We start from the raw sequence: 20478 nt of genomic DNA, 5'->3' as shown, positions 1-20478 counted from the left end.
AGCTCGGGTGCAAGGGTAACATTAATTTCACCAGAAGGCTTTAAGTTTCATTATGCTTTGAGATTTTAATTTGACGCATCAAACAACGAGGCTGAATATGAAGCCTTGATCGTTGGCTTAAAGATAGTCGGGGCATCGAAACTCAAAAATCTCATCTGCCATACTCACTCATAGCAGATTGTAAACCAGGTTCTCGGGGAATACCAGGCCAAGGGTCTGAGAATGGCTAAGATTTAGAGAAGGTTCGGAAGAACTTGGAAAGATTCTATTACTTTAAAATCAAGCGAATTCCAAGAGAATAAAACTCTAACACTGATGCTTTGGCAAAACTGGCCTCAGAAAACAATTTGGATGAATTAAACTGGGTTCTAGTGGAGATGCTAGGCGAGCCAAGTATATGTGAAAGGAAAGATGTGGAGATGATACACAGTTCACGTACATAGATGACCCATATCATCAAGTATCTACTCGACGGGCAACTTCCAACCGACAAAAATGAGGCGCGAAAACTCTTGTACTCAGTGCCTCAATACACAATAATTGAAGGCAAACTATATAGAAGAGGTTATTTGATGCCTTTACTTCGGTGTGTCTTCCCTACAGAACCAAACGAGATCATCAGAGAAATTCATGAAGGCTTTGGTGGGGATCATGTAAGTTGGCAGAGCCTATCTAAAAAGATCATTAGGCAAGGATATTACTGGCCAACAATCAATAAGTACACCCATGAGTTTGTCAGAAAGTGTGATAAGTGTTAGAGGTTTTCACATGTACCTTGCGTACCGCCAACGGAACTAAGGATGATGACCTCGCCTTACCCATTTGCTATATGGGGGATTGATCTAATGGGGGCATTACCCACTGGGCGAGGAGGATCCAAGTACGCAGTGGTAGCAGTTGACTTCTTCACTAATTGGACTGAGATCGAGCCTCTTGTTTCCATAACCTACAAGAAAGTCCACGACTTTGTTGTCAAGAACATTATCTGTAAATTTAGAATTCTCATGAAGATAGTATCTGATAATGGAACCCAGTTTGATGGCGACTTGTTCACTGAATTCTACGAGAGGAACAAAATATTAAGAGCTTCTCGTCAGTATCCAGGCTTAGGCGAATGGACAAGTGGAAGATGTTAATAAAACCTTGAAGGATACTATCAAGAAGAAGTTAGATGCTGCCAAAGGTAGGTGGGTCGACGAGCTACCACAAGTACTTTGGGCTCACAGAACTACCCAAAAGACGGTAACGGGACACACTCCCTTCTCGCTAGCATTCGACTCAAAAGCAATGCTACCTGTTGAAGTGAACATATCGACTCACAGACGAGAGTTTTATAATCAAGAAGAAAACCAAGAACTTCTAAAGTTATCTTTGGATCTACTTGATGAAAAACAATGTGAGTCGCAAGTCACTAATGCAGCGTATCAACACTGAGTTACAAGATATTTCAACAAAAAAGTCAAGAAAAGACTATTCAATGTTAGAGACTTGGTGCTAAGGCGGGTATTTGCAAACACGAGAGACGCGTCTGCAGGAGTGTTCAACCTGAACTGGGAGGGTCCATATTTAATCGAGCAGTAGTAGGAATCGGAGTTTACAAATTGGCTCGGCTAAATGGCTCGCTAATAAAGAATTACTGGAACGTGGAACTTTTGTGACCCTATTACAAGTAAATATGATGTAACTCACATTGCTGATGTAATATTTTAACTTCAGTTATGAATAAAGAGAATCATTTCTTTTATTTAAGTAATTACAAAGCCTTACTCTTTAAAATTACTTAAAGGGGCATTAGTGTATGATTAACTGAGTATCATTTAGAAATACATGATATAATGCAAGCCCACAACTTTAAAAAAAAAATTAAAGTTTTTGATCAAACCTTTCTGACGAGAAAGGGATCAAACCGTCATAACTGTTTAGTTTAAACTTGTTTGATGAGAAAGGAAAATCAAAAGTTATAAATGCGATACAACTCATAACTTGCATACAAAGCTGACTATTAACAGTTCGCGCAAGATAGGAAAGTATTAAACGAGACATCGAGATGTCTTGATAAAACTGTTGGAAATTATTTTACCAGGATCTTAGATCTACTCACAAGTATGTTGATTAACATCCTAAATATGAACTTTCTAAAACGATTAAATAAACACATATAAAGTTTAAGAAACCTTACATTGGGTGCAGCAAAATTAAATGACTCCTTCCGTTTAGATCTCTAATCCTTGTATCCTTTCTGTCGCAGAGTATTATCAAGATCTGAACCTTGATCTCTTTCTCTGAATCTTTGATGCTGAAACTCCTTTGCTGATGATCTTTCTTCACGATCTTCCTCACTATGATTGAGGTATTGCTTGCATGGTGTGGGCACTACTCTAATCACTAAGGGGTTTCGAAATTATCAAGGAAGAAGAGAGAGAGAGGGTGGCGGCCAAGGTAGAGAGAGAGACTCAAGTTTTCTGAATCAGAAGTGTAATTTTCCTGAAGCCTTCACTACCTATTTATAGCATTCCACTAGGGTTAGGTTTGCATTATTTGGCATTAAAATAATGAAAATATCAGTTTAAATTCCATACAAAAGTGGCCGGCCAAGGCTTATTGGGTTTGGGACTTGCTTTTTGCAATTTTGCAGTTTTAACACTTTTGTATCTGATTTTCTCAAAAACGCCAATTTTCTAATTCAACCATTTAAATGTCAATTCTAATTATTTAATAACTATAAATAATTATTAAATAATATTGTCATTTAACATATTTATTAATTGAACCATACAAAGTATCATAATTAACAAATATGCCCCTAATAACTCTTTCTTTACAGTTTCGCCCTTACTTAGTGAAAATTTCCCAAATAGACATAGTCTAATTTGAGAATTATAATTGATTAATCAAAACCAATTACATGAGTCTTACAAACAATATTATCTCAACTAGTGCGGGGACCATGGGTCTATATAACTGAGCTTCCAATAAGTAGATCAAGAATTTAGCACTAAAATTCACTAACTTATTAATTCTTCGTTGAATCCACGCATAGAACTTAGAATTGCACTCTCAGTATATAGAATGCTCTATATGTTCCACCATAAAGACGCATCATTAGTTATTCATTGTTATAATCCTAATTTGATCAATGATCCTCTATATGAATGATCTACACTGTAAAGGGATTAGATTACCGTTACATCCTACTATGTATTTTATCCTTAAAACACTTGACCCCGTATAAATGATATTTCAGCTTATGTGAAATGAGTGCTCCACCATTTATGTTCGTTTGGTCAAGCTCGAAGGAGATCATCCTTTGCTTACTATTCGCCAGATAGAAGCTATAGATTCCATGTTTATGTTAGCGCTCCCACTCAATTGCACTACCGTGTTCCCAAAATGTACGTATCACCCTGACCTAAAAGTAGGCTTAACTAACAAATCAAAGAACACGAATAGCCTTTCAAGATTGAGCCTAATCATAACAGGATTAAGAACATTTGATCTAGGATCAACTTGGCGATATTGACTTGAATAGATTTTACGGTAAGTTTTATTAAATATAAGTCAAAGTTCAATATCGGTCCCTTCCGATGCATACTCCATGCATCTAACCTGAGCTTTACCTTAACCAATGTTCTGGAAAGAACATAGCATTTCTCCAAATGCAAGTAAACTCTTGTTGTAGATTATCATATCAGTAAAACCCCTGTGTCTGATAAATCTAGGAAACTTTATTCACATAGTCATGTTTACTTTCCAATGTGATGACAACACAATAAACAGGATCAAGTATGGGAAAAGGGTTTATGATGAATTTATAAGTCAAATAGACAAGCAATTGATAAAGTGAACCAAAACATACACAAATGAATGAAAAATACTTCTCTTTCTTTATTGATGTTAAATAAAATCGATTACATTGAAATGGAGTTTTATTTAGAGCATAAAACCCAACAAACTCCCACTTGCACTAATATAAAACTAATTAGTACATATCAATTAATCCTAAATTCTGACGGTGCTTTTCAAATGTTTTCACGGCCAAGACTTTGGTAAATGGATCAGCTAGGTTATCCTCTGTGTCAACTTTCTCAATGTGTTTGTGGCTTCGAGGTTCTCTACTGTTTGATATTGCTCCATTGTTATCACAAAGTAAGACCAGAGGCTTTTCCATTCCAGGAACAACACCTATACTGGTGAAGAACTTTCTTAGCCAGACAAGTTCTTTAGCAGCTTCGGCTGCAGCTATGTATTCAGCTTCCATAGTTGAGTCCGATATCGCGGTTTGTTTTGCACTTCTCCAAACCACTGCTCCACCCCCAAGTGTAAACACCATCCCAGATGTAGATTTCCTGTCTTCAAGACTTTCCTGGAAATCTGAATCAGTGTAGCCTATGGGATTTAAAGCACCACCCTTGTAGACTAACACAAGATTCCTTGTACTCTTTAAGTATTTCAGAATATACTTAACTGCATTCCAATGTTCATGTCCTGTATTAGACTGATACCTGCTCACGATTCCAACTGCATAACAGATGTCAGGTCTAGTGCATAACATTGCATACATTAGACTTCCAACTGCAGAGGCATAGGAAATTTTCGCCATGTCCTCTATCTCTTGAGGATTAGTCGGAGACTGTTCCTTAGATAGACGAATACCATATCTAGAAGGCATGTTTGCCCCATTGGTGTTGTTCATGGAGAATCTCTCTAAGACTTTGTCTATGTAGGTTGTTTGAGAGAGAGCAAGAGATATGTTCTTCCGATTTCTAATAATCTGAATACCAAGAACATAGGCTGCTTCACCCAAATCTTTCATATCGAATTGTGTGTTGAGCCATTCCTTGATGTGAGTCATTTTCTTGATATTGTTTCTAATAATCAAAATGTCATCAACATAAAGGACCAGGAATACTACTATTCGGTCTTCCTTGAGTTGGTAAACACAAGGTTCATCTTCATTCTGAAGAAAGCCGTAGGTCTTGATGATTTCATCAAACCTTTTGTTCCATGAGCGAGAAGCTTGCTTAAGTCCATAGATAGACCTATTTAATTTGCAAACTTTCTTTTCCTGCCCAGGAAGAACATAACCTTCTGGTTGCTCCATATAGATGGTTTCTTCAAGTACCCCATTAAGAAAGGCAGTCTTGACATCCATTTTCCAGATTTCATAATCGAAAGCAGCAGCTATGGAGAGAAGAATTCGGATGGATTTGAGCATGGCAACAGGACTAAAAGTTTCCTCATAGTCCACGCCTTCTCTTTGGGTATAACCCTTGGCTACAAGTCTAGCTTTAAAAGTTTCGACTTCGCCTCCAGCTCCTCTATTCTTCTTGTAAACCCACTTGCATCCTATCGGATGATAGTCGTCAGGTGCGTCTACATATTTCCAGACTTTGTTCTTTTTCATGGAATCCATTTATGAATCCATGTCGGCCGACCATCGTTTTCGTTGCGGACTAGCCATTGCCTGTTTATAGGTTAATGGATCGTCTTCAATACCGTCACCTACGACCATATTGATTTCACCATCCAAGCCATAACGAGCAGGTTTTGTTGAAACCCTCCCACTACGACGAGGTACGGTGATCTTCTGAACAGAAACTTTAGTAGTAGATTTCTCAGTTTGTTCAACTGAGGGAGTGGGATTGTCTTCTTCACGAGTGGAAGAGGACGGAACATTGGAAGGACTTATATCTGATAGCAATTCCTCTAGAACAACTTTACTTTTCGGTTTGTAGTCTTTAATATAGTTCTCTTCAAGGAAAGTAGCATTTGTAGAAACAAACACTTTGTTATCCTTGTGACTATAAAATAGTCCACCCCTAGTCTCTTTAGAATTTCCGACAAACATGCATACTTCGGTACGTGATTCAAGTTTGCCTTCTTTCTTTCTTAAGACATGAGCAAGGCACCCCCAAATTCTGTAATGGCGTAAACTAGGTGTACGACCATTCCAAAGTTCGACGGGTGTCTTAGGGAATGCTTTAGATGGAACAACATTTAAAATGTCATTTGCCATCTGTATAGCATATCCCCAGAAGGACGTAGACAGAGTTGAATAACTCAGCATAGACCTAACCATTTCCAAAAGAGTGCGATTTCTTCTTTCTGCAACTCCATTTTGTTGTGGAGTGCTTGGGGCAGTGTATTGGGATTCAATTCCAAGTTCAATTAAATGATCTTTGAACTGCATATCCATATATTCTCCACCCCTATCAGTTCGCAAGATCTTTAATGATTTACCTAATTGGTTTTTGGCCAAAGCATGAAACTCCTGAAATTTTTCAAACGTTTCAGATTTCTTTTGCATTAGGTAAAGAAAACTGTATCTAGAGAAATCGTCAATAAAAGTGACAAAATACTCATAACCACCTCGGGCTTTGACATTCAAAGGTCCGCAGACATCGGAATGCACTAACCCTAGAGGGATTTTTGCACGCTCTCCCTTTGCAGAGAAAGAAAATTTAGTCATTTTTCCTTCTAGACAGGACTCCCATACTGGCAATTCACCTAAGACGACATTTTTCAGTGGACCGCCTTTGGTTAGCCTATTGAGTCTATCAAAGCCTATATGACCTAAACGTAAATGCCATAGATAAGTTTAATCATCATTATCAATCTCTTTTCTTTTGAGGTTTCTAGGTCTAGCTACATTGAAAAGTTCACTATTTAGTGAGATTTGAGTATTCGGTCTTAAAACATAAAGCCCTTGTTCCATTGTAGCGACCCATATTTGAAATCCATTGCGAGAAATTGAACAATTTGTACTCCAAAAATTCAATATATAAGATTGTGTTTGCAAACATGAGACACTAATAAAGTTTCTACTAAAGTTTGGAATAAATAAAACATTTTCTAAAATTAAAAATCTTTGTTGAAACTTGATGCGGGCTTTTCCTCTTGCTTTGACCGATACTAATTCGCCATTGCCAACTTTAAGCTTTAACTCTCCTGGAAGCAGATTTTCCCAAGTTTCAAGCAGCTGCAGTGAAGAACATACATGGTTAGTAGACCCAGAATCAACAATCCAAACGGATTTGTCGTTCTCTAAAACACATGATTGAAAGACAAAAGCATTACCTTCGTTTGAATTGTTTAGAAGCCTGAGACATCATTCTTCGTGATGTCCCTTTTCATTACAATTCGAACATAGAAGATTATGTTTGATAATTGTACTTGAAGAAGCAGCTTTGCTAGATCCTTCATACCTAGTCCTTTTCCTCTAATTATGAATTGCAAACCCAGGGGGACCTATTGCAATCAGATTCTGTTCATGGGCTCGTAATTCTGCTTCGAGCTTGTCCATGTCGGAGGAGTTGGAATTGTTGATCATGTAAGAGATAACAAATTCATTATACTCCGGAGGAAGACTATTAAGGATGAGTTGGACCCATTGTTCTCTTGATAAATCAATTCCTAGTAGATTTGCCTTTTGGAACTTCAGATTCATCATCAACAGGTGCGAGTTTATGCAACTACCAGGATGCATTTTCACACTATAGAGTTCTTTTGCTAAGATATTAACTAGGAGAGGATCGGGGCGAGGGTTATTCATAATGACACTACAACACATCAATAAAATAGAAGTAAGGTTTTGGCTCATAAACTCATACACAGTTCAGAAAATAACAAGTCATGACATATGTTATAGAAATACTAAATCTAACATAGTTTACTTTCCAAGGTCTTTCAACAAACTGATACAGTGTCCCGTTTAGGCGAGAGTCAAAGCATCATCCATTGAATAGAGTTGTCAACTCATCTAACATGATAACCATTCTAGCAACCTTTTATTCGATCAAGATTGGAATTCAGCGTTGTCCCGTTTAGGCGAGAGTCAAGGCAATTCTATCTTATGAGCTTCCACCATTGTTTCATAATTTGCAAGTCAAGTATGGTCGCCACCATTAGGGTGATCTATACCACACAAAACACTTACAAACTACTTATCTTTTGAGATTTAACGGTGTGAAATTGCTAATGAATGTTCCTCCATTAGGGAGGATTACTCACTAAAACAAACGCGATGTAAAACCAACAATGGAGATCGAATGTCTCTTGATTAAAAGCACATTATTTAAAGTAATATATGTATTTTGTGTAATCATTTTATTCGATATTATAATAATGAAAAATTACAAATTAAAGTTGGTTTAAATAAAAAATCAACTTTAATTAATTTTCAATTATTATTTAATTCGAAAAATAAATTCGAATAAATATCGAACAAGTTCCATAATATAATAATGAAAAATAACAAATCAAAGTTGGTTTAAATAAAAAAAATCAACTTTAATTAAATTTCAATTATTATTTAAATTCGAAAAATAAATTCGAATGATAAATGGAACAAATTTGAAAATATCTTGTTTAAGTTGTTTCTTAGAAGAATCTAAAAAATTAACTTAAATATCTTTCAAATTAGATTTAATTAAATCAGAATTAAGTTATAACCATTTAATTTGAAGATATTCCATTTTAAGTTAATATTCAAAAAGATATTAACTTAAAAAATATCTAAACATATTCCATTTTAAGTTAATATTCGAAAAGATATTAACTTAAAAAATATCTAAAGAATCTTAATAACCAATGCCTAAAATTCCTCTACTTAATTTTGAAATTTTAAATCCAAAAGATATTCAGATTTAAGTTGGTTAGTTGTAGATAACTAAATATCAACTTAAATAGGAATATTTAATGAAAAATTTAAATTAAGCTTCAAAAAGAATCTAGATGGTTATAATTCTATATTTAATTAAATACAAGAAAATACATATAGTTTAGCTTAGAATATAAAATTCTTTAAACTATGGTTTTCTTAAATTAATTTCAAAATAAATGAAATTAATTATGTTGCTAATCAATTTTATTAGGTTAAACTAATTTAATTAACCTAGTACAGTTGTTCAAATCAGGCAAATAGTCCTTCACAATTGGGGTGGTTCATGTGAGGGGGTGCTGGGTTCAGTATGTCGTACCCACTTCTATGGCTCCCAACTCTCACACAAGGCCCAAAAGAGAGGAATTTAACCTTAAAATGAACAACTGTTATTAATTGAATAGGCCCAAAAACTAAATGGGCCTAAATAAAATCTATCAAGAACTATGATAATTTATTTAGCAACAACAACCTATATGCATCTATAATGAAATTAAAAACATAGGCTCACACAGGCACACTTTGGATGGGTCCTATCATGTTGCTAGTGTTAGGTTTTATGCCCTAAATAAAACTCCATTTCAATGTAATCTATTTTATTCAACATCAATAAAGAAACAGAAGTATTTTTTATTCATTTGTGTATGTTTTGGTTCACTTTATCAATTTCTTGTCTATTTGATTTATAAATTCATCTTAAACCCTTTTCACATACTTGATCATGTTTATTGTGCTGTCATCACATTGGAAAGTAAACATGACTATGTGAATAAAGTTTCCTAAATTTATCAGACACAGGGTTTTACTGATATGATAATCTACAACAAGAGTTTACTTGTATTTGGAGAAATACTATGTTCTTTCCAGAACATTGGTTAAAGTAAAGCTCAGGTTGGATGCATGGAGTATGCATCGGAAGGGACCGATATTGAACTTTGACTTAGATTTAATTAAACTTACCGTAGAATCTATTCAAGTCAATATCGCCAAGTTGATCCTAGATCAAATGATCTTAATCCTGTTATGTTTAGGCTCCATCTTGAAAGGCTATTCGTGTTCTTTGATTTGTTAGTTAAGCCAACTTTTAGGTCAGGGTGATACGTACATTTTGGGAACACGGTAGTGCAATTGAGTGGGAGCGCTAGCATAAACATGGAATCTATAGCTTCTATCTGGCGAATAGTAAGCAAAGGATGATCTCCTTCGAGCTTGACCAAACGAAAATAAATGGTGGAGATCTCATTTCACATAAGCTGAAATATCATTTATACGGGGTCAAGTGTTTTAAGGATAAAATACATAGTAGGGTGTTACGGTAATCAAATCCCTTTACTGTGTAGATCATTCATATAGAGGATCATTGATCAAATTAGGATTATAACAATGGATAACTAATGATGTGTCCATATGGTGGAACATATAGAGCATTCTATATACTGAGAGTGCAATTCTAAGTTCTATGCGTGGATTCAACAAAGAATTAATAAGTTAGTGAATTTTAGTGCTAAATTCTTGATCTACTTATTGGAAGCTCGGTTATATAGACCCATGGTCCCCCCACTATTTGAGATAATATTGTTTGTAAGACTCATGTAATTGGTTTTGATTAATCAATTATAATTCACGAATTAGACTATGTCTATTTGTGAAATTTTCACTAAGTAAGGGCGAAATTGTAAAGAAAGAGTTAATAGAGGCATATTTGTTAATTATGATACTTTGTATGGTTCAATTAATAAATATGATAAATGACAATATTATTTAATAATTATTTATAGTTATTAAATAGTTAGAATTGACATTTAAATGGTTGAATTAGGAAATTGGCATTTTTGAGAAAATCAGATACAAAAGGTGTTAAAATTGCAAAATTGCAAAAAGCAAGGCCCAATCCACTAAGCCATGGCCGGCCACCTTTGTAGGCTTTTTAAGTAGATATTTTCATTATTTTAATGCCAAATGATTGAAACCTAACCCTAGTGGAATGCTATAAATAGATAGTGAAGGTTTCAGGAAAATTACACTTCACACTTTCTACATCAGAAAAACCTGAGCCTCCTCTCTCTCTTCTCTAGCCGCCACTCTCTCTCTCTATTCTTCCTTAATATTTTGAACTTACCTTCGTGATTAGAGTAGTGCCCACACACAGCAAGCAATACCTCAATCATAGTGAGGAAGATCGTGAAGAAAGATCATCAGCAAAGGAGATTCAGCATCAAGGATTCAGAGAAAGAGATCCAGGTTCAGATCTTGATAATACTCTGCTACAGAAAGGATACAAGGGTTAGAGATCTAAATGGAAGGAGTCATTTAATTCCGCTGCACCCAATGTAAGGTTTCTTAAACTTTATATGTGTTTAATTTATCGTTTTAGAAAGTTCTTATTTAGGATGTTAATAAACATACTTGTGAGTAGATCTAAGATCCTGGTAAAATATTTCCAACAACTGGCCTCAGAGCCATGGTAATTGATTTACTTGCAAGAAATTTGGACTTTAAAACGATTGTTTGTATGTTTTTGGATGGTATCATGTTGTATTGAGTGTTATTTGATGATTGATTGATGTTTGTAAATTTTCATAAAAAAATAATTGCGATTCTGTTTCTGGCATTATTTTTATTGGATAGTATGGGAAAAGTTAAGCAAGTTAGCCTTTTACAGAACTCAATTTCAATTTTATTTGAATTAGTTATGAATTTTTGAAGATTTGGAAAAATCGGAGCTGTGCTGAAATTTTCCTGCGATCGCGAAAACTGTCCGTACAGCTCACAATTTTTTCGTTTTTCTTCCATTTTTCATGTTTTTTCATGGAATTAACTTCCGATTTTTTGTGTAGTTCTATATTTATACTATTACTATTCCTAATTCAATTCTAATTATCATTTTGAATTAATTTAATATTTTTTAAATTTAATTCAAGATATTAGTGTAATTTGAATTTGAATAGAATTAGTATCTATCTTCTTGCTTAAAAATCTATCTTATTTTAAAATTTGATTATATCTTATCTTATTTTAAATTTAAAATAAGATAAGTATAATCATGTAATTTTTAAATGATATAAGATATTTTGCTAATTTTTTTTAAATTTTATTATTTTATTTATTTAAATTACATTTAAAATTTGAAAAAGATATTTATTTATCTTTTCTAATTTTTTATTTAATTTTATTTATAAAATAACATTTAAAAATTTAAAAGTAGTTAGCAAATTTTTGAAACGATATTTAGGTTGGTTGAAACCTAATTTTTCAAAATTGTAGGTTTAATTATAAATTTAAATATTTAATTAATTTTCGAAATTTTTTTAAATTTTTTTTTATTTTTTTGAAAATCTTTTATTTTTTTAATAATTTATCGAAATTAATTAATTAATTTAAAATTAAATAAATCCTACATCCAACTACCAACTAACCTTGTTGCAGGAGTATGTGTTTTTTCTTGTATGTAAGTTTTAAAAACCTATTATTACTTGATTGCAAATAGCCATGGTTACTTTTTGCCAGATCTAATGATCTGATGGCTCCCTTGGTCAAGATAATAATTTGTAACAGGTATAATTTACAATCTTCTTTCATCTGTGTATGACCTAGCAACATGATAGGACCCATCCAAAGTGTGCATGTGTGAGCCTATGTGTTTAATTTTATTATAGATGCATATAGGTTGTTGTTGCTAAAATAAATTATCATAGTTCTTGATAAAATTTATTTAGGCCCATTTAGTTTTTGGGCCTATTCAATTAATAACATTTGTTCTTATTAAGGTTAAATTCCTCTCTTTTGGGCCTTGTGTGAGAGTTGGGAACCATAGAAGTGGGTACGACATACTGAACCCAGCCCCCCCTCACATGAACCACCCCAATTGTGAAGGCCCATTTGCCTGATTTGAATGATTGTACTAGGTTAATTACACTAGTTTAACCTAATTAAAAATTGATTAGCAACATAATTAATTTCATTTATTTTGAAATTAATTTAGAAAATCATAGTTTAAAGAATTTTATATTCTAAGCTAAACTATATGTATTTTCTTGTATTTAATTGAATATAAAATTATAACCATCTAGATTCTTTCTGAAGCTTAATTTAAATTTTTCATTAAATATTCCTATTTAAGTTGATATTTAGTTATCTACAACTAACCAACTTAAATCTGAATATCTTTTGAATTTAAAATTTCAAAATTAAGTTGAGGAATTTTAGGCATTGGTTATTAAGATTCTTTAAGATATTTTTTAAGTTAATATCTTTTCAAATATTAACTTAAAATGGAATATCTTCAAATTAAGTGGTTACAACTTAATTTTAAATTTAATTAAATCTGATTTGAAAGATATTTAAGTTGATTTTTTAGATTCTTCTAAAACAACTTAAACAAGATATTTTCAAATTTGTTCCATTTTATATTCAAATTTATTTTTTGAATTTAATTAATAATTGAAAATTAATTAAAGTTGATTTTTTGTTTAAATCAATTTTGATTTGTAATTTTTCATTATTATATTATGGAACTTATTCGATATTTATTTGAATTTATTTTTCAAATTTAAATAATAATTGAAAATTAATTAAAGTTGATTTTTTATTTAAACCAACTTTAGTTTGTAATTTTTCATTATTATAATATCGAATTTAAATGATTATACAAAATACATATAATATTTTTTAAATAATGAGCTTTTAATCAAGAGACATTCGATCTCCATTGTGGGTTTTACACCGCGTTTGTTTTAGTGAGTAATCCTCCCTAATGGAGGAACGTTCATTAGCAATTTCGCACCGTTTAACCTCGCATGATAAGTAGTTTGTAAGTGTTTTGTATGGTATAGATCACCCTAATGGTGGCGACCATACTTGACTTGCAAGTTATGAAACAATGGTGTAAGCTCATAAGATAGAATTGCCTTGACTCTCGCCTAAACGGGACAACGCTGAATTCCAATCTTGATCGAATAAAAGGTTGCTAGAATGGTTATCATTTTAGATGAGCTGACAACTCTATTCAATGGATGATGCTTTGACTCTCGCCTAAACGGGACACTGTATCAGTTTGTTGAAATACCTTGGAAAATAAACTATGTTAGATTTAGTATTTCTATAACATATGTCATTACTTGTTATTTTCTAAATTGTGTATGAATTTATGAGCCAAAACCTTACTTCTGTTTTATTGATGTGTTGTAGTGTCATTATGAATAACCCTCGCCCCGATCCTCTCCTAGTTAATATCTTAGCAAAAGAACTCTATAGTGTGAAAATGCATCCTGGTAGTTGCATAAACGGAACTTGATTGCAATGGGTCCCCCTGGGTTTGCAATCAATAATCGAAGGAAAAGGACTAGGTATGAAGGATCTAGCAAAACTGCTTCTTCAAGTACAATTATCAGACATAATCTTCTATGTTCGAATTGTAATGGAAAGGGTCATCATGAAGAACGATGTCCCAGGCTTCTAAACAATTCAAACGAAGGTAATGCTTTTGTCTTTGAATCATGTGTTTTAGAGAACGACAAATCCATCTGGATTGTTGATTCTGGGTCTACTAACCATGTATGTTCTTCACTGCAGTTGCTTGAAACTTGGGAAAATCGTCCTGTGAGAGTTAAAGCTTAAAGTTGGCAATGGCGAATTAGTATCGGTCAAAGCTAGAAGAAAAGCCCGCATCAAGTTTCAACAAAGATTTTTAATTTTAGAAAATGTTTTATTTATTCCAAACTTTAGTAGAAACTTGATTAGTGTCTCATGTTTGCAAACATAATCTTATATATTGAATTTTTCGAGTACAAATTGTTCAATTTCTCGTAATGGATTTCAAATATGTGTTGCTATAATGGAACAAGGGCTTTATGTTTTAAGACCGAGTACTCAAATCTCACTAAATAGTGAACTTTTCAGTGTAGCTAGACCTAGAAACCTAAAAAGCAAAGAGATTGATAATGATGATCAAACTTATCTATGACATTTACGTTTAGGTCATATAGGCTTTGATAGACTCAATAGTCTCACCAAAGACGGTCCATTGAAAAATGTCGTCTAAGGTGAACTGCCAGTTTGCGAGTCCTGCCTAGAAGGAAAAATGACTAAACGTTCTTTCTCTGTAAAGGGAGAGCGTGCCAAAATCCCTCTAGGGTTAGTGCATTTCGATGTCTGCGGACCTTTGAATGTCAAAGCCCGAGGTGGTTATGAGTATTTTATCACTTTCATTGACGATTTCTCTAGATATAGTTTTCTTTACCTAATGCAAAAGAAATCTGAAACGTTTGAAAAGTTTCAGGAGTTTCATGCTTTGGCCCGAAACCAATTAGGTAAATCATTAAAGATCTTGCGAACTAATAGGAGTGGAGAATATATGGATATGCAGCTCAAAGATCATTTAATTGAACTTGGAATTGAATCCCAATACACTGCCCCAGCTACTCCACAACAAAATGGAGTTGTAGAAAGAAGAAATCGCACTCTTTTGGAAATGGTTAGGTCTATGCTGAGTTATTCAACTCTGTCTACGTCCTTTTGGGGATATGCTATACAGATGGCAAATGACATTCTAAATGTTGTTCCATCTAAAGCAGTCCCTAAGACACCCGTCGAACTTTAGAATGGTCGAACACCTAGTTTACGCCATTACAGAATTTGGGGGTGCCCTGCTCATGTCTTAAGAAAGAAAGAAGGCAAACTTGAATCACGTACTGAAGTATGCATGTTGGTCGAAAATTCTAAAGAGACTAGGGATGGACTATTTTATAGTCACAAGGATAACAAAGTGTTTGTTTCTACAAATGCTACTTTTCTTGAAGAGAACTATATTAAAGACTACAAACCGAAAAGTAAAGTTGCTCTAGAGGAATTGCTATCAGATATAAGTCCTTCCAATGTTCCGTCCTCTTCCACTCGTGAAGAAGACAATCCCACTCCCTCAATTGAAGAAACTGAGAAATCTACTACTAAAGTTTCTGTTCAGAAGACAACCGTACCTCGTCGTAGTGGGAGGGTTTCAACAAAACCTGCTCGTTATGGCTTGGATGGTGAAATCAATATGGTTGTAGGTGACGGTATTGATGACGATCCATTAACCTATAAACAGGCAATGGCTAGTCCGCAACGGAAACGATGGTCAGCCGGCATGGATTCAGAAATGGATTCCATGAAAAAGAACAAAGTCTGGGAATATGTAGACGCACCTGACGACTATCATCCGATAGGATGCAAGTGGGTTTACAAGAAGAAAAGAGGAGCTGGAGGCGAAGTCGAAACTTTTAAAGCTAGACTTGTAGCCAAGGGTTATACCCAAAGAGAAGGTGTGGACTATGAGGAAACTTTTAGTCCTGTTGCCATGCTCAAATCCATCCGAATTCTTCTCTCCATAGTTGCTGCTTTCGATTATGAAATCTGGCAAATGGATGTCAAGACTGCCTTCCTTAATGGGGTACTTGAAGAAACCATCTATATGGAGCAACCAGAAGGTTATGTTCTTCCTGGGCAGGAAAAGAAAGTTTGCAAGTTAAACAGGTCTATCTATGGACTTAAGTAAGCTTCTCGCTCATGGAACAAGAGGTTTGATGAAATCATCAAGACCTATGGCTTTCTTCAGAATGAAGATGAACCTTGTGTTTACCAACTCAAGGAAGACCAAATAGTAGTATTCCTGCTCCTTTATGTTGATGACATTTTGATCATTGGAAACAATGTCAAGAAAATGAATCACATCAAGGAATGGCTCAACACTCAATTCGATATGAAACCGGAAGAACAGATTATGTTCTTGGTATTCAGATTATAAGAAACCGGAAGAACAGATGTCTTGCTCTCTCTCAAACAACCTACATAGACAAAGTCTTAGAGAGATTCTCCATGAGCAACAGCAATGGGGCAAACATGCCTTCTAGATATGGTATTCGTCTATCTAAGGAACAGTCTCCGACTGATCCTCAAGAGATAGAGGACATGGCCAAAATTCCTTATGCCTCTGCAGTTGGAAGTCTAATGTATGCAATGTTATGCACTAGACCTGACATTTGTTATGCTGAATCTTGTGTTAGTCTACAAGGGTGGTGCTTTAAATCCCATAGGCTACATTGATTCAGATTTCCAGGCAAGTCTTGAAGACAGGAAATCTACATCTGGGATGGTGTTTACTCTTGGGGTGGAGCAGTGGTTTGGAGAAGTGCTAAACAAACCGCGATATCGGACTCAACTATGGAAGCTGAATACATAGCAGCAGCCGAAGCTGCTAAAGAACTTGTCTGGCTAAGAAAGTTCTTCACCAGCATAGGAGTTGTTCCTGGAATGGAAAAGCCTCTGGTACTACTCTGTGATAACAATGGAGCAATAGCAAATAGTAAAGAACCTCGAAGCCACAAGAGAAGCAAACACATTGAAAGGAAGTATAACATTATCAGAGAATACGTGGCAAGAGGGGATGTACTAGTTGAGAAAGTTGACACAGAGGACAACCTAGCTGATCCATTTACCAAAGTCCTGGCCGTGACAGCCTTTGAAAAGCACCGTCAGAATTTAGGATTAATTGATATGTACAAATTAGTTTTATATTAGTGCAAGTGGGAGTTTGTTAGGTTTTATGCCCTAAATAAAACTTCATTTCAATGTAATCTATTTTATTCAACATCAATAAAGAAACAGAAGTATTTTTCATTCATTTGTGTATGTTTTGGTTCACTTTATCAATTGCTTGTCTATTTGATTTATAAATTCATCTTAAACCCTTTTCACATACTTGATCATGTTTATTGTGCTGTCATCACATTGGAAAGTAAACATGACTATGTTAATAAAGTTTCCTAGATTTATCAGACACAGGGTTTTACTGATATGATAATCTACAACAAGAGTTTACTTGTATTACGAGAAATACTATGTTTTTTCCAGAACATTGGTTAAAGTAAAGCTCAGGTTGGATGCATGGAGTATGCATCGGAAGGGACCGATATTGAACTTCGACTTAGATTTAATTAAACTTACCGTAGAATCTATTCAAGTCAATATCGCCAAGTTGATGCTAGATCAAATGATCTTAATCCTGTTATGTTTAGGCTCAATCTTGAAAGGCTATTCGTGTTCTTTGATTTGTTAGTTAAGCCTACTTTTGGTCAGGGTGATACGTACATTTTGGGAACACGGTAGTGCAATTGAGTGGGAGCGCTAGCATAAACATGGAATCTATAGCTTCTATCTGGCGAATAGTAAGCAAAGGATGATCTCCTTCGAGCTTGACCAAACGAAAATAAATGGTGGAGATCTCATTTCACATAAGCTAAAATATCATTTATACGGGGTCAAGTGTTTTAAGGATAAAATACATAGTAGGGTGTTACGGTAATCTAATCCCTTTACTGTGTAGATCATTCATATAGAGGATCATTGATCAAATGAGGATTATAACAATGGATAACTAATGATGTGTCTATATGGTGGAACATATAGAGCATTCTATATACTGAGAGTGCAATTCTAAGTTCTATGCGTGGATTCAACGAAGAATTAATAAGTTAGTGAATTTTAGTGCTAAATTCTTGATCTACTTATTGGAAGATCGGTTATATAGACCCATGGTCCCCCCACTAGTTGAGATAATATTGTTTGTAAGACTCATGTAATTGGTTTTGATTAATCAATTATAATTCATGAATTAGACTATGTCTATTTGTGAAATTTTCACTAAGTAAGGGCGAAATTGTAAAGAAAGAATTAATAGGGGCATATTTGTTAATTATGATACTTTGTATGGTTCAATTAATAAATATGATAAATGACAATATTATTTAATAATTATTTATAGTTATTAAATAGTTAGAATTGGCATTTAAATGGTTGAATTAGGAAATTGGCATTTTTGAGAAAATCAGATACAAAAGGTGTTAAAATTGTAAAATTGCAAAAAGCAAGGCCCAATCCACTAAGCCATGGCCGACCACCTTTGTAGGCTTTTTAAGTTGATATTTTCATTATTTTAATGCCAAATAATTCAAACCTAACCCTAGTGGAATGCTATAAATAGATAGTGAAGGGTTCAGGAAAATTACACTTCACACTTTCTACATCAGAAAAACCTGAGCCTCCTCTCTCTCTTCTCTAGCCGCCACTCTCTCTCTCTATTCTTCCTTCATATTTCGAACTTACCTTAGTGATTAGAGTAGTGCCCACACACAGCAAGCAATACCTCAATCATAGTGAGGAAGATCGTGAAGAAAGATCATCAACAAAGGAGATTAAGCATCAAGGATTCAAAGAAAGAGATCCAAGTTCAGATCTTGATAATACTCTGCTACAGAAAGGATACAAGGGTTAGAGATCTGAAGGAAAGGAGTCATTTAATTCCGCTGCACCCAATGTAAGGTTTCTTAAACTTTATATGTGTTTAATTTATCGTTTTAGAAAGTTCTTATTTAGGATGTTAATAAACATACATGTGAGTAGATCTAAGATCCTGGTAAAATATTTCCAACAGCTAGGTCATACACAGATGAAAGAATATTGTAAATATACCTGTTACAAATTATTTACTTGACCAAGGGAGCCATCAGATCATTAGACCTGGCAAAAAGTAACCATGACTATTTGCAATCAAGTAATAATAGATTTTAAAAACTTACAAACAAGCTAAAACACATACTCCTGCAACAAGGTTAGCTGGATAGTTGGATGTAGGATTTATTTAATTTTAAATAAACAAATAATTTCGAAATAATTAATTAAATAAATAAAATATTTATTTTCGAAAAATTAAAATAAAATAAAAAAAAATTCGAAAATTTAAAGAAATTTAAATTAAACCTACAATTTTGAAAAATTAGGTTTCAACCAAACTAAATGTCATTTCAAAATTTGCTAACTACTTTTTAAAAATTAAATGTTATTTTATAAATAAAAATTAAATAAAAAATTAAAAAGATAAATGAATATCTTTTTCAGATTTTTAATGTAATTTAAATAAATAAAATAGTAAAATTTAAAAGTTAGCAAAATATCTTACATCTATTTAAAATTACATGATTATAGTTATCTTATTTTAAATTTAAATAAGGTAAAATTATTTAAAAAAAAATTAATTTAAAAAATAATTTAAAAAAATTGACCTTAAATTTAAAAAATAAGATAAGGTATAATCCAATTTAAAAATAAGATAGATAATTAAGCAAAAAAGATAGATACAAACTATTTTTAAATTCAAATTACACTAATATCATGAATTAAATTTAAAAAATATTAAATAAATTTATTATGATAATTAGAATTGAATTAGGAATAGTAAATGTATAAATACAGAACTACACAAAAAATCGGAAGTTAATTCCATGAAAAAGCATGAAAAAACAAAGAAAAACGAAAAAATTGCAAGCTGTACGAACGGGATGTTGTGCATACCCGTTCGCGCGCGTGCTGGGGGTGCTGGGCCGAGTTTCTCGGCGGAATGCGTGTCACGCATGATTTCCTCGCGCGCAGGGGGAAATCCAGCAACCTTATCTTTTTTCGAATCTTCAAAAAATCATAACTAATTCAAATTAAATCGAAATTGAGTTCTGTAAAAAAGTAACTTGCTTAATTTTTTTCATACTATCCAATAAAAATAATTCAATTATTTTTCACGAAAATTCACAAACATCAATCAATCATCAAATAACACTCAATACAACATGATACCATCCAAAAGATCAAACAATCGTTTTAAAGTCCAAATTTCTTGCAAGTAAATTAATGATCATGGCTCTGAGGCCAATTGTTGAAAATTATTTTACCAGGATCTTAGATCTACTCACAAGTATGTTGATTAACACCCTAAATATGAACTTTCTAAAACGATG

This window comes from Cannabis sativa, chromosome 5, assembly GCF_029168945.1.
Source record: "Cannabis sativa cultivar Pink pepper isolate KNU-18-1 chromosome 5, ASM2916894v1, whole genome shotgun sequence".
Lineage (NCBI taxonomy): Eukaryota > Viridiplantae > Streptophyta > Magnoliopsida > Rosales > Cannabaceae > Cannabis > Cannabis sativa.
The sequence above is the reverse complement of the archived record's forward strand: the minus strand, read 5'-3'. Positions refer to the sequence as shown.